This window comes from Nothobranchius furzeri, chromosome 18, assembly GCF_043380555.1.
Source record: "Nothobranchius furzeri strain GRZ-AD chromosome 18, NfurGRZ-RIMD1, whole genome shotgun sequence".
Classification (NCBI taxonomy): Eukaryota; Metazoa; Chordata; class Actinopteri; order Cyprinodontiformes; family Nothobranchiidae; genus Nothobranchius; species Nothobranchius furzeri.
Window position 1 is genome coordinate 2,333,783 of NC_091758.1, and position 14,969 is coordinate 2,348,751.

The window sequence follows — 14,969 nt, forward strand, 5'->3', positions numbered from 1 at the left end:
AAGTGTCACGACACTCCTCGGGGCGCGTCTTGCTTGGGCCTCTCTCCTGGAGGCGCTCAGTCAGATCGAGTAGTGACATGTGGCATGACGCTCCTCGGGGCGCGTCTTGCTTGGGCCTGTCTCCTAGAGGCGCTCAGTCAGACCCAGTGGTGACATGTGGCAAGACACTCCTCGGGGCGCGTCTTGCTTGGGCCTCTCTCCTGGAGGCCCTCTGTCAGACCCAGTGTTGACATGTGGCAAGACGCTTCTCGGGGCGCGTCTTGCTTGGGCCTCTCTCATGGAGGCCCTCAGTCAGACCCAGTGTTGACAAGTGTCAAGACGCTCCTCGGGGCGCGTCTTGCTTGGGCCTCTCTCCTGGAGGCGCTCAGTCAGACCCAGTGTTGACATGTGGCAAGACGCTCCTCGGGGCACGTCTTGCTTGGGCCTCTCTCCTGGAGGCGCTCAGTAAGACCCAGTGTTGACATGTGGCAAGACGCTCCTCGGGGCGCGTCTTGCTTGGGCCTCTCTCCTGGAGGTGCTCAGTCAGACCAAGTGGTGACATGTGGCAAGACGCTCCTTGGGGCGCGTCTTACTTGGGCCTCTCTCCTGGAGGCGCTCAGTCAGACCCAGTGGTGACATGTGGCAAGACGCTCCTCGGGGCACGTATTGCTTGGGCCTCTCTCCTGGAGGCCCTCTGTCAGACCCAGTGTTCACATGTGGCAAGATGCTCCTCGGGGCGCGTCTTGCTTGGGCTTCTCTCATTGAGGCCCTCAGTCAGACCCAGTGTTGACATGTGTCAAGACGCTCCTCGGGGCGTGTCTTGCTTGGGGCTCTCTCCTGGAGGCGCTCAGTCAGACCCAGTGTTGACATGTGGCAAGACACTCCTCGGGGCGGGTCTTGCTTGGGCCTCTCTCCTGGAGGCCCTCTGTCAGACCCAGTGTTGACATGTGGCAAGACGCTCTTCGGGGCGCGTCTTGCTTGGGCCTCTCTCATGGAGGCCCTCAGTAAGACCCAGTGTTGACATGTGTCAAGACGCTCCTCGGGGCGCGTCTTGCTTGGGCCTCATTCCCAGAGGCGCTCAGTCAGACCCATTGTTGACATGTGGCAAGACGCTCCTCGGGGCGCGTCTTGCTTGGGCTTCTCTCCTGGAGGCCCTCAGTCAGAGCCATTGTTGACATTTGGCAAGACGCTCCTCGGTACGCTTCTTGCTTGGGCCTCTCTCCTGGAGGCGCTCAGTCAGACCCAGTGTTGACATGTGGCAAGACGCTCCTCGGGGCACGTCTTGCTTGGGCCTCTCTCCTGGAGGCGCTCAGTCAGACCCAGTGTTGACATGTGGCAAGACGCTCCTCGGGGCGCGTCTTGCTTGGGCCTCTCTCCTGGAGGCCCTCTGTCAGACCCAGTGTTGACATGTGGCAAGACGCTACAAGGGGCGCGTCTTGCTTGGGCCTCTCTCCTGGAGGCCCTCTGTCAGACCCAGTGTTGACATGTGGCAAGACACTCCTCGGGGCACGTCTTGCTTGGGCTTCTCTCATGGAGGCCCTCAGTCAGACCCAGTGTTAACAAGTGTCAAGACACTCCTCGGGGCGCGTCTTGCTTGGGCCTCTCTCCTGGAGGCGCTCAGTCAGACCGAGTAGTGACATGTGGCATGATGCTCCTCGGGGCGCGTCTTGCTTGGGCCTCTCTCCTAGAGGCGCTCAGTCAGACCCAGTGGTGACATGTGGCAAGACACTCCTCGGGGCGCGTCTTGCTTGGGCCTCTCTCCTGGAGGCCCTCTGTCAGACCCAGTGTTGACATGTGGCAAGACGCTCCTCGGGGCGCGTCTTGCTTGGGCCTCTCTCCTGGAGGCGCTCAGTCAGACCCAGTGTTGACATGTGGCAAGACGCTCCTCGGGGCGCGTCTTGCTTGGGCCTCTCTCCTGGAGGCTCTCAGTCAGACCCAGTGGTGACATGTGGCAAGACGCTCCTCGGGGCGCGTCTTGCTTGGGCCTCTCTCCTGGAGGCGCTCAGTCAGAACGAGTGCTGACATGTGGCAAGACGCTCCTCGGGGCGTGTCTTGCTTGGGCCTCTCTCCTGGAGGCGCTCAGTCAGACCCAGTGGTGACATGTGGCAAGACGCTCCTCGGGGCACGTCTTGCTTGGGCCTCTCTCCTGGAGGCCCTCAATCAGACCCAGTGTTGACACGTGGCAAGACACTCCTCGGGGCACGTCTTGCTTGGGCTTCTCTCATGGAGGCCCTCAGTCAGACCCAGTGTTAACAAGTGTCAAGACACTCCTCGGGGCGCGTCTTGCTTGGGCCTCTCTCCTGGAGGCGCTCAGTCAGACGGAGTAGTGACATGTGGCATGACGCTCCTCGGGGCGCGTCTTGCTTGGGCCTCTCTCCTAGAGGCACTCAGTCAGACCCAGTGGTGACATGTGGCAAGACACTCCTCGGGGCGCGTCTTGCTTGGGCCTCTCTCCTGGAGGCCCTCTATCAGACCCAGTGTTGACATGTGGCAAGACGCTTCTCGGGGCTTGTCTTGCTTGGGCCTCTCTCATGGAGGCCCTCAGTCAGACCCAGTGTTGACAAGTGTCAAGACGCTCCTCGGGGCGCGTCTTGCTTGGGCCTCTCTCCTGGAGGCGCTCAGTCAGACCCAGTGTTGACATGTGGCAAGACGCTCCTCGGGGCGCGTCTTACTTGGGCCTCTCTCCTGGAGGCGCTCAGTCAGACCCAGTGTTGACATGTGGCAAGACGCTCCTTGGGGCGCGTATTGCTTGGGCCTCTCTCCTGGAGGCCCTCTTTCAGACCCAGTGTTGACATGTGGCAAGACACTCCTCGGGGCACGTCTTGCTTGGGCTTCTCTCATGGAGGCCCTCAGTCAGACCCAGTGTTAACAAGTGTCACGACACTCCTCGGGGCGCGTCTTGCTTGGGCCTCATTCCTGGAGGCGCTCAGTCAGACCCATTGTTGACATGTGGCAAGACGCTCCTCGGGGCGCGTCTTGCTTGGGCTTCTCTCCTGGAGGCCCTCAGTTAGACCCATTGTTGACATGTGGCAAGACGCTCCTCGGGGCGCTTCTTGCTTATGCCTCTCTCCTGGAGGCGCTCAGTCAGACCCAGTGTTGACATGTGGCAAGACGCTCCTCGGGGCACGTCTTGCTTGGGCCTCTCTCCTGGAGGTGCTCAGTCAGACCCAGTGTTGACATGTGGCAAGACGCTCCTCGGGGCGCGTCTTGCTTGGGCCTCTCTCCTAGAGGCCCTCTGTCAGACCCAGTGTTGACATGTGGCAAGACGCTACAAGGGGCGCGTCTTGCTTGGGCCTCTCTCCTGGAGGCCCTCTGTCAGACCCAGTGTTGACATGTGGCAAGACACTCCTCGGGGCACGTCTTGCCTGGGCTTCTCTCATGGAGGCCCTCAGTCAGACCCAGTGTTAACAAGTGTCAAGACAATCCTCGGGGCGCGTCTTGCTTGGGCCTCTCTCCTGGAGGCGCTCAGTCAGACCGAGTAGTGACATGTGGCATGACGCTCCTCGGGGCGCGTCTTGCTTGGGCCTCTCTCCTAGAGGCGCTCAGTCAGACCCAGTGGTGACATGTGGCAAGACACTCCTCGGGGCGCGTCTTGCTTGGGCCTCTCTCCTGGAGGCCCTCTGTCAGACCCAGTGTTGACATGTGGCAAGACGCTTCTCGGGGCGCGTCTTGCTTGGGCCTCTCTCATGGAGGCCCTCAGTCAGACCCAGTGTTGACAAGTGTCAAGACGCTCCTCGGGGCGCGTCTTGCTTGGGCCTCTCTCCTGGAGGCGCTCAGTCAGACCCAGTGTTGACATGTGGCAAGACTCTTCTCGGGGCGCGTCTTGCTTGGGCCTCTCTCATGGAGGCCCTCAGTCAGACCCAGTGTTGACAAGTGTCAAGACGCTCCTCGGGGCGCGTCTTGCTTGGGCCTCTCTCCTGGAGGCCCTCTGTCAGACCCAGTGGTGACATGTGGCAAGACGCTCCTCGGGGCGCGTCTTGCTTGGGCCTCTCTCCTGGAGGCCCTCAATCAGACCCAGTGTTGACACGTGGCAAGACGCTCCTCGGGGCGCGTCTTGCTTGGGCCTCTCTCCTGGAGGCGCTCAGTCAAACCGAGTAGTGACATGTGGCATGACGCTCCTCGGGGCGCGTCTTGCTTGGGCCTCTCTCCTAGAGGCGCTCAGTCAGACCCAGTGGTGACATGTGGCAAGACACTCCTCAGGGCGAGTCTTGCTTGGGCCTCTCTCCTGGAGGCCCTATGTCAGACCCAGTGTTGACATGTGGCAAGACGCTCCTCGGGGCGCGTCTTGCTTGGGCCTCTCTCATGGAGGCCCTCAGTCAGACCCAGTGTTGACAAGTGTCAAGACGCTCCTCGGGGCGCGTCTTGCTTGGGCCTCTCTCCTGGAGGCACTCAGTCAGACCCATTGTTGACATGTGGCAAGACGCTCCTTGGGGCGCGTCTTGCTTGGGCTTCTCTCCTGGAGGCCCTCAGTCAGACCCATTGTTGACAAGAGGCAAGACGCTCCTCGGGGCGCTTCTTGCTTGGGCCTCTCTCCTGGAGGCGCTCAGTCAGACCCAGTGTTGACATGTGGCAAGACGCTCCTCGGGGCACGTCTTGCTTGGGCCTCTCTCCTGGAGGCGCTCAGTCAGACCCAGTGTTGACATGTGGCAAGACGCTCCTCGGGGCGCTTCTTGCTTGGGCCTCTCTCCTGGAGGCGCTCAGTCAGACCAAGTGGTGACATGTGGCAAGACGCTCCTCGGGGCGCGTCTTACTTGGGCCTCTCTCCTGGAGGCGCTCAGTCAGACCCAGTGGTGACATGTGGCAAGACGCTCCTCGGGGCACGTATTGCTTGGGCCTCTCTCCTGGAGGCCCTCTGTCAGACCAAGTGTTGACATGTGGCAAGACGCTCCTCGGGGCGCGTCTTGCTTGGGCTTCTCTCATTGAGGCCCTCAGTCAGACCCAGTGTTGACATTTGTCAAGACGCTCCTCGGGGCGTGTCTTGCTTGGGCCTCTCTCCTGGAGGCGCTCAGTCAGACCCAGTGTTGACATGTGGCAAGACACTCCTCGGGATGCGTCTTGCTTGGGCCTCTCTCCTGGAGGCCCTCTGTCAGACCCAGTGTTGACATGTGGCAAGACGCTCTTCGGGGCACGTCTTGCTTGGGCCTCTCTCATGGAGGCCCTCAGTCAGACCCAGTGTTGACAAGTGTCAAGACGCTCCTCGGGGCGCGTCTTGCTTGGGCCTCATTCCTGGAGGCGCTCAGTCAGACCCATTGTTGACATGTGGCAAGACGCTCCTCGGGGCGCGTCTTGCTTGGGCTTCTCTACTGGAGGCCCTCAGTCAGACCCATTGTTGACATGTGGCAAGACGCTCCTCGGGGCGCTTCTTGCTTGGGCCTCTCTCCTGGAGGCGCTCAGTCAGACCCATTGTTGACATGTGGCAAGACGCTCCTCGGGGCGCGTCTTGCTTGGGCTTCTCTACTGGAGGCCCTCAGTCAGACCCATTGTTGACATGTGGCAAGACGCTCCTCGGGGCGCTTCTTGCTTGGGCCTCTCTCCTGGAGGCGCTCAGTCAGACCCAGTGTTGACATGTGGCAAGACGCTCCTCGGGGCACGTCTTGCTTGGGCCTCTCTCCTGGAGGCGCTCAGTCAGACCCAGTGGTGACATGTGGCAAGACGCTCCTCGGGGCACGTATTGCTTGGGCCTCTCTCCTGGAGGCCCTCTGTCAGACTCAGTGTTGACATGTGGCAAGACGCTCCTCGGGGCGCGTCTTGCTTGGGCTTCTCTCATTGAGGCCCTCAGTCAGACCCAGTGTTGACATGTGTCAAGACGCTCCTCGGGGCGTGTCTTGCTTGGGCCTCTCTCCTGGAGGCGCTCAGTCAGACCCAGTGTTGACATGTGGCAAGACACTCCTCGGGGCGCGTCTTGCTTGGGCCTCTCTCCTGGAGGCCCTCTGTCAGACCCAGTGTTGACATGTGGCAAGACGCTCTTCGGGGCGCGTCTTGCTTGGGCCTCTCTCATGGAGGCCCTCAGTCAGACCCAGTGTTGACATGTGGCAAGACGCTCCTCGGGGCGCGTCTTGCTTGGGCTTCTCTCCTAGAGGCCCTCAGTCAGACCCATTGTTGACATGTGGCAAGACGCTCCTCGGGGCGCTTCTTGCTTGGGCCTCTCTCCTGGAGGCGCTCAGTCAGACCCAGTGTTGACATGTGGCAAGACGCTCCTCGGGGCACGTCTTGCTTGGGCCTCTCTCCTGTCGGCGCTCAGTCAGACCCAGTGTTGACATGTGGCAAGACGCTCCTCGGGGCGCGTCTTGCTTGGGCCTCTCTCCTGGAGGCCCTCTGTCAGACCCAGTGTTGACATGTGGCAAGACGCTACAAGGGGCGCGTCTTGCTTGGGCCTCTCTCCTGGAGGCGCTCAGTCAGACCGAGTGCTGACATGTGGCAAGACGCTCCTCGGTGCGCGTCTTGTTTGGGCCTCTCTCCTGGAGGCGCTCAGTCAGACCCAGTGTTGACATGTGGCAAGACGCTCCTCGGGGCGCGTCTTACTTGGGCCTCTCTCCTGGAGGCGCTCAGTCAGACCCAGTGTTGACATGTGGCAAGACACTCCTCGGGGCGCGTCTTGCTTGGGCCTCTCTCCTGGAGGCCCTCTGTCAGACCCCGTGTTGACATGAGGCATGACGCTCCTAGGGGCGCGTCTTGCTTGGCTCTCTCTCCTGGAGGCGCTCAGTCAGACCGAGTGCTGACATGTGGCAAGACGCTCCTCGGGGCGCGTCTTACTTGGGCCTCTCTCCTGGAGGCGCTCAGTCAGACCCAGTGTTGACATGTGGCAAGACACTCCTCAAGGCGCGTCTTGCTTGGGCCTCTCTCCTGGAGGCGCTCAGTCAGACCCAGTGTTGACATGTGGCAAGACGCTCCTCGGGGCGCGTCTTGCTTGGGCCTCTCTCCTGGAGGCTCTCAGTCAGACCCAGTGGTGACATGTGGCAAGACGCTCCTCGGGGCGCATCTTGCTTGGGCCTCTCTCCTGGAGGCGCTCAGTCAGAACGAGTGCTGACATGTGACAAGACGCTCCTCGGGGCGTGTCTTGCTTGGGCCTCTCTCCTGGAGGCGCTCAGTCAGACCCAGTGGTGACATGTGGCAAGACGCTCCTCGGGGCACGTCTTGCTTGGGCCTCTCTCCTGGAGGCCCTCAATCAGACCCAGTGTTGACACGTGGCAAGACGCTCCTCGGGCACGTCTTGCTTGGGCCTCTCTCCTGGAGGCGCTCAGTCAGACCCAGTGTTGACATGTGGCAAGACGCTCCTCGGGGCGCGTCTTGCTTGGGCCTCTCTCCTGGAGGCGCTCAGTCAGACCGAGTGCTGACATGTGGCAAGACGCTCCTCGGGGTGCGTCTTGCTTGGGCCTCTCTCCTGGAGGCCCTCTGTCAGACCCAGTGTTGACATGTGGCAAGACGCTCCTCGGCGCGCGTCTTGCTTGGGCCTCTCTCCTGGAGGCCCTCAATCAGACCCAGTGTTGACACGTGGCAAGACGCTCCTCGGGGCGCGTCTTGCTTGGGCCTCTCTCCTGGAGGCGCTCTGTCAGACCCAGTGTTAACAAGTGTCAAGACAATCCTCGGGGCGCGTCTTGCTTGGGCCTCTCTCCTGGAGGCGCTCAGTCAGACCGAGTAGTGACATGTGGCATGACGCTCCTCGGGGCGCGTCTTGCTTGGGCCTCTCTCCTAGAGGCGCTCAGTCAGACCCAGTGGTGACATGTGGCAAGACACTCCTCGGGGCGCGTCTTGCTTGGGCCTCTCTCCTGGAGGCCCTCTGTCAGACCCAGTGTTGACATGTGGCAAGACGCTTCTCGGGGCGCGTCTTGCTTGGGCCTCTCTCATGGAGGCCCTCAGTCAGACCCAGTGTTGACAAGTGTCAAGACGCTCCTCGGGGCGCGTCTTGCTTGGGCCTCTCTCCTGGAGGCGCTCAGTCAGACCCAGTGTTGACATGTGGCAAGACTCTTCTCGGGGCGCGTCTTGCTTGGGCCTCTCTCATGGAGGCCCTCAGTCAGACCCAGTGTTGACAAGTGTCAAGACGCTCCTCGGGGCGCGTCTTGCTTGGGCCTCTCTCCTGGAGGCCCTCTGTCAGACCCAGTGGTGACATGTGGCAAGACGCTCCTCGGGGCGCGTCTTGCTTGGGCCTCTCTCCTGGAGGCCCTCAATCAGACCCAGTGTTGACACGTGGCAAGACGCTCCTCGGGGCGCGTCTTGCTTGGGCCTCTCTCCTGGAGGCGCTCAGTCAAACCGAGTAGTGACATGTGGCATGACGCTCCTCGGGGCGCGTCTTGCTTGGGCCTCTCTCCTAGAGGCGCTCAGTCAGACCCAGTGGTGACATGTGGCAAGACACTCCTCAGGGCGAGTCTTGCTTGGGCCTCTCTCCTGGAGGCCCTATGTCAGACCCAGTGTTGACAAGTGTCAAGACGCTCCTCGGGGCGCGTCTTACTTGGGCCTCTCTCCTGGAGGCACTCAGTCAGACCCATTGTTGACATGTGGCAAGACGCTCCTTGGGGCGCGTCTTGCTTGGGCTTCTCTCCTGGAGGCCCTCAGTCAGACCCATTGTTGACAAGAGGCAAGACGCTCCTCGGGGCGCTTCTTGCTTGGGCCTCTCTCCTGGAGGCGCTCAGTCAGACCCAGTGTTGACATGTGGCAAGACGCTCCTCGGGGCACGTCTTGCTTGGGCCTCTCTCCTGGAGGCGCTCAGTCAGACCCAGTGTTGACATGTGGCAAGACGCTCCTCGGGGCGCTTCTTGCTTGGGCCTCTCTCCTGGAGGCGCTCAGTCAGACCAAGTGGTGACATGTGGCAAGACGCTCCTCGGGGCGCGTCTTACTTGGGCCTCTCTCCTGGAGGCGCTCAGTCAGACCCAGTGGTGACATGTGGCAAGACGCTCCTCGGGGCACGTATTGCTTGGGCCTCTCTCCTGGAAGCCCTCTGTCAGACCCAGTGTTGACATGTGGCAAGACGCTCCTCGGGGCGCGTCTTGCTTGGGCTTCTCTCATTGAGGCCCTCAGTCAGACCCAGTGTTGACATTTGTCAAGACGCTCCTCGGGGCGTGTCTTGCTTGGGCCTCTCTCCTGGAGGCGCTCAGTCAGACCCAGTGTTGACATGTGGCAAGACACTCCTCGGGATGCGTCTTGCTTGGGCCTCTCTCCTGGAGGCCCTCTGTCAGACCCAGTGTTGACATGTGGCAAGACGCTCTTCGGGGCACGTCTTGCTTGGGCCTCTCTCATGGAGGCCCTCAGTCAGACCCAGTGTTGACAAGTGTCAAGACGCTCCTCAGGGCGCGTCTTGCTTGGGCCTCATTCCTGGAGGCGCTCAGTCAGACCCATTGTTGACATGTGGCAAGACGCTCCTCGGGGCGCGTCTTGCTTGGGCTTCTCTACTGGAGGCCCTCAGTCAGACCCATTGTTGACATGTGGCAAGACGCTCCTCGGGGCGCTTCTTGCTTGGGCCTCTCTCCTGGAGGCGCTCAGTCAGACCCAGTGTTGACATGTGGCAAGACGCTCCTCGGGGCACGTCTTGCTTGGGCCTCTCTCCTGGAGGCGCTCAGTCAGACCCAGTGTTGACATGTGGCAAGACGCTCCTCGGGGAGCGTCTTGCTTGGGCCTCTCTCCTGGAGGCCCTCTGTCAGACCCAGTGTTGACATGTGGCAAGACGCTACAAGGGGCGCGTCTTGCTTGGGCCTCTCTCCTGGAGGCGCTCAGTCAGACCCAGTGGTGACATGTGGCAAGACGCTCCTCGGGGCACGTATTGCTTGGGCCTCTCTCCTGGAGGCCCTCTGTCAGACTCAGTGTTGACATGTGGCAAGACGCTCCTCGGGGCGCGTCTTGCTTGGGCTTCTCTCATTGAGGCCCTCAGTCAGACCCAGTGTTGACATGTGTCAAGACGCTCCTCGGGGCGTGTCTTGCTTGGGCCTCTCTCCTGGAGGCGCTCAGTCAGACCCAGTGTTGACATGTGGCAAGACACTCCTCGGGGCGCGTCTTGCTTGGGCCTCTCTCCTGGAGGCCCTCTGTCAGACCCAGTGTTGACATGTGGCAAGACGCTCTTCGGGGCGCGTCTTGCTTGGGCCTCTCTCATGGAGGCCCTCAGTCAGACCCAGTGTTGACATGTGGCAAGACGCTCCTCGGGGCGCGTCTTGCTTGGGCTTCTCTCCTGGAGGCCCTCAGTCAGACCCATTGTTGACATGTGGCAAGACGCTCCTCGGGGCGCTTCTTGCTTGGGCCTCTCTCCTGGAGGCGCTCAGTCAGACCCAGTGTTGACATGTGGCAAGACGCTCCTCGGGGCACGTCTTGCTTGGGCCTCTCTCCTGTCGGCGCTCAGTCAGACCCAGTGTTGACATGTGGCAAGACGCTCCTCGGGGCGCGTCTTGCTTGGGCCTCTCTCCTGGAGGCCCTCTGTCAGACCCAGTGTTGACATGTGGCAAGACGCTACAAGGGGCGCGTCTTGCTTGGGCCTCTCTCCTGGAGGCGCTCAGTCAGACCGAGTGCTGACATGTGGCAAGACGCTCCTCGGTGCGCGTCTTGTTTGGGCCTCTCTCCTGGAGGCGCTCAGTCAGACCCAGTGTTGACATGTGGCAAGACGCTCCTCGGGGCGCGTCTTACTTGGGCCTCTCTCCTGGAGGCGCTCAGTCAGACCCAGTGTTGACATGTGGCAAGACACTCCTCGGGGCGCGTCTTGCTTGGGCCTCTCTCCTGGAGGCCCTCTGTCAGACCCCGTGTTGACATGTGGCATGACGCTCCTAGGGGCGCGTCTTGCTTGGCTCTCTCTCCTGGAGGCGCTCAGTCAGACCGAGTGCTGACATGTGGCAAGACGCTCCTCGGGGCGCGTCTTACTTGGGCCTCTCTCCTGGAGGCGCTCAGTCAGACCCAGTGTTGACATGTGGCAAGACACTCCTCAAGGCGCGTCTTGCTTGGGCCTCTCTCCTGGAGGCGCTCAGTCAGACCCAGTGTTGACATGTGGCAAGACGCTCCTCGGGGCGCGTCTTGCTTGGGCCTCTCTCCTGGAGGCTCTCAGTCAGACCCAGTGGTGACATGTGGCAAGACGCTCCTCGGGGCGCATCTTGCTTGGGCCTCTCTCCTGGAGGCGCTCAGTCAGAACGAGTGCTGACATGTGGCAAGACGCTCCTCGGGGCGTGTCTTGCTTGGGCCTCTCTCCTGGAGGCGCTCAGTCAGACCCAGTGGTGACATGTGGCAAGACGCTCCTCGGGGCACGTCTTGCTTGGGCCTCTCTCCTGGAGGCCCTCAATCAGACCCAGTGTTGACACGTGGCAAGACGCTCCTCGGGCGCGTCTTGCTTGGGCCTCTCTCCTGGAGGCGCTCAGTCAGACCCAGTGTTGACATGTGGCAAGACGCTCCTCGGGGCGCGTCTTGCTTGGGCCTCTCTCCTGGAGGCGCTCAGTCAGACCGAGTGCTGACATGTGGCAAGACGCTCCTCGGGGTGCGTCTTGCTTGGGCCTCTCTCCTGGAGGCCCTCTGTCAGACCCAGTGTTGACATGTGGCAAGACGCTCCTCGGCGCGCGTGTTGCTTGGGCCTCTCTCCTGGAGGCCCTCAATCAGACCCAGTGTTGACACGTGGCAAGACGCTCCTCGGGGCGCGTCTTGCTTGGGCCTCTCTCCTGGAGGCGCTCAGTCAAACCGAGTAGTGACATGTGGCATGACTCTCCTCGGGGCGCGTCTTGCTTGGGCCTCTCTCCTAGAGGCGCTCAGTCAGACCCAGTGGTGACATGTGGCAAGACAATCCTCGGGGCGCGTCTTGCTTGGGCTTCTCTCATGGAGGCCCTCAGTCAGACCCAGTGTTTGACAAGTGTCAAGACGCTCCTCAGGGCGCGTCTTGCTTGGGCCTCTCTCCTGGAGGCACTCAGTCAGACCCATTGTTGACATGTGGCAAGACGCTCCTCGGGGCACGTCTTGCTTGGGCTTCTCTCCTGGAGGCCCTCAGTCAGACCCATTGTTGACAAGAGGCAAGACGCTCCTCGGGGCGCTTCTTGTTTGGGCCTCACTCCTGGAGGCGCTCAGTCAGACCCAGTGTTGACATGTGGCAAGACGCTCCTCGGGGCACGTCTTGCTTGGGCCTCTCTCGTGGAGGCGCTCAGTCAGACCCAGTGTTGACATGTGGCAAGACGCTCCTCGGGGCGCGTCTTGCTTGGGCCTATCTCGTGGAGGCGCTCAGTCAGACCAAGTGGTGACATGTGGCAAGACGCTCCTCGGGGCGCGTCTTACTTGGGCCTCTCTCCTGGAGGCACTCAGTCAGACCCAGTGGTGACATGTGGCAAGACGCTCCTCGGGGCACGTATTGCTTGGGCCTCTCTCCTGGAGGCCCTCTGTCAGACCCAGTGTTGACATGTGGCAAGACGCTCCTCGGGGCGCGTCTTGCTTGGGCTTCTCTCATTGAGGCCCTCAGTCAGACCCAGTGTTGACATGTGTCAAGACGCTCCTCGGGGCGTGTCTTGCTTGGGCCTCTCTCCTGGAGGCGCTCAGTCAGACCCAGTGTTGACATGTGGCAAGACACTCCTCGGGGCGCGTCTTGCTTGGGCCTCTCTCCTGGAGGCCCTCTGTCAGACCCATTATTGACATGTGGCAAGACGCTCTTCGGGGCGCGTCTTGCTGGGGCCTCTCTCATGGAGGCCCTCAGTCAGACCCAGTGTTGACAAGTGTCAAGACGCTCCTCGGGGCGCGTCTTGCTTGGGCCTCATTTCTGGAGGCGCTCAGTCAGACCCATTGTTTGCATGTGGCAAGACGCTCCTCGGGGCGCGTCTTGCTTGGGCTTCTCTCCTGGAGGCCCTCAGTCAGACCCAGTGTTGACATGTGGCAAGACGCTCCTCGGGGCACGTCTTGCTTGGGCCTCTCTCCTGGAGGCGCTCAGTCAGACCCAGTGTTGTCATGTGGCAAGACGCTCCTCGGGGCGCGTCTTGCTTGGGCCTCTCTCCTGGAGGCCCTCTGTCAGACCCAGTGTTGACATGTGGCAAGACGCTACAAGGGGCGCGTCTTGCTTGGGCCTCTCTCCTGGAGGCGCTCAGTCAGACCGAGTGCTGACATGTGGCAAGACGCTCCTCGGTGCGCGTCTTGCTTGGGCCTCTCTCCTGGAGGCGCTCAGTCAGACCCAGTGTTGACATGTGGCAAGACGCTCCTCGGGGCGCGTCTTACTTGGGCCTCTCTCCTGGAGGCGCTCAGTCAGACCCAGTGTTGACATGTGGCAAGACACTCCTCGGGGCGCGTCTTGCTTGGGCCTCTCTCCTGGAGGCCCTCTGTCAGACCCAGTGTTGACATGTGGCATGACGCTCCTAGGGGCGCGTCTTGCTTGGCTCTCTCTCCTGGAGGCGCTCAGTCAGACCGAGTGCTGACATGTGGCAAGACGCTCCTCGGGGCGCGTCTTGCTTGGGCCTCTCTCCTGGAGGCGCTCAGTCAGACCCAGTGGTGACGTATGGCAAGACGCTCCTCGGGGCGCGTATTGCTTGGGCCTCTCTCCTGGAGGCCCTCTGTCAGACCCAGTGTTGACATGTAACAAGACACTCCTCGGGGCGCGTCTTGCTTGGGCTTCTCTCATGGAGGCCCTCAGTCAGACCCAGTGTTGACAAGTGTCAAGACACTCCTCGGGGCGCGTCTTGCTTTGGCCTCTCTCCTGGAGGCGCTCAGTCAGACCCATTGTTGACATGTGGCAAGACACTCCTCGGGGTGCGTCTTGCTTGGGCTTCTCTCCTGGAGGCCCTCAGTCAGACCCATTGTTGACATGTGGCAAGACGCTCCTCGGGGCGCTTCTTGCTTGGACCTCTCTCCTGGAGGCGCTCAGTCAGACCCAGTGTTGACATGTGGCAAGACTCTCCTCGGGGCGCTTCTTGTTTGCGCCTCTCTCCTGGAGGCGCTCAGTCAGACCCAGTGTTGACATGTCGCAAGACGCTCCTCGGTGCACGTCTTGCTTGGGCCTCTCTCCTGGAGGCGCTCAGTCAGACCGAGTGCTGACATGTGGCAAGACGCTCCTCGGGGCGCATCTTGCTTGGGCCTCTCTCCTGGAGGCGCTCAGTCAGACCCAGTGGTGACGTATGGCAAGACGCTCCTCGGGGCGCATATTGCTTGGGCCTCTCTCCTGGAGGCCCTCTGTCAGACCCAGTGTTGACATGTGGCAAGACACTCCTCGGGGCGCGTCTTGCTTGGGCTTCTCTCATGGAGGCCCTCAGTCAGACCCAGTGTTGACAAGTGTCAAGACACTCCTCGGGGCGCGTCTTGCTTGGGCCTCTCTCCTGGAGGCGCTCAGTCAGACCCATTGTTGACATGTGGCAAGACGCTCCTCGGGGCGCCTCTTGCTTTGGCTTCTCTCCTGGAGGCCCTCAGTCAGACCCATTGTTGACATGTGGCAAGACGCTCCTCGGGGCGCTTCTTGCTTGGGCCTCTCTCCTGGAGGCGCTCAGTCAGACCCAGTGTTGACATGTGGCAAGACTCTCCTCGGGGCGCTTCTTGCTTGGGCCTCTCTCCTGGAGGCGCTCAGTCAGACCCAGTGTTGACATGTGGCAAGACGCTCCTCGGGGCACGTCTTGCTTGGGCCTCTCTCCTGAAGGCGCTCAGTCAGACCCAGTGTTGACATGTGGCAAGACGCTCCTCGGGGCGCTTCTTGCTTGGGCCTCTCTCCTGGAGGCGCTCTGTCAGACCCAGTGTTGACATGTGGCAAGACGCTCCTCGGGGCGCGTCTTACTTGGGCCTCTCTCCTGGAGGCGCTCAGTCAGACCCAGTGTTGACATGTGGCAAGACGCTCCTCGGGGCGCGTCTTGCTTGGGCCTCTCTCCTGGAGGCTCTCAGTCAGACCCTGTGGTGACATGTGGCAAGACGCTCCTCGGGGCGCGTCTTGCTTGGGCCTCTCTCCTGGAGGCGCTCAGTCAGACCCAGTGTTGACATGTGGCAAGACACTCCTCGGTGCGCGTCTTGCTTGGGCCTCTCTCCTGGAGGCCCTCTGTCAGACCCAGTGTTGACATGTGGCAAGACACTCCTCGGGAGGCGTCTTG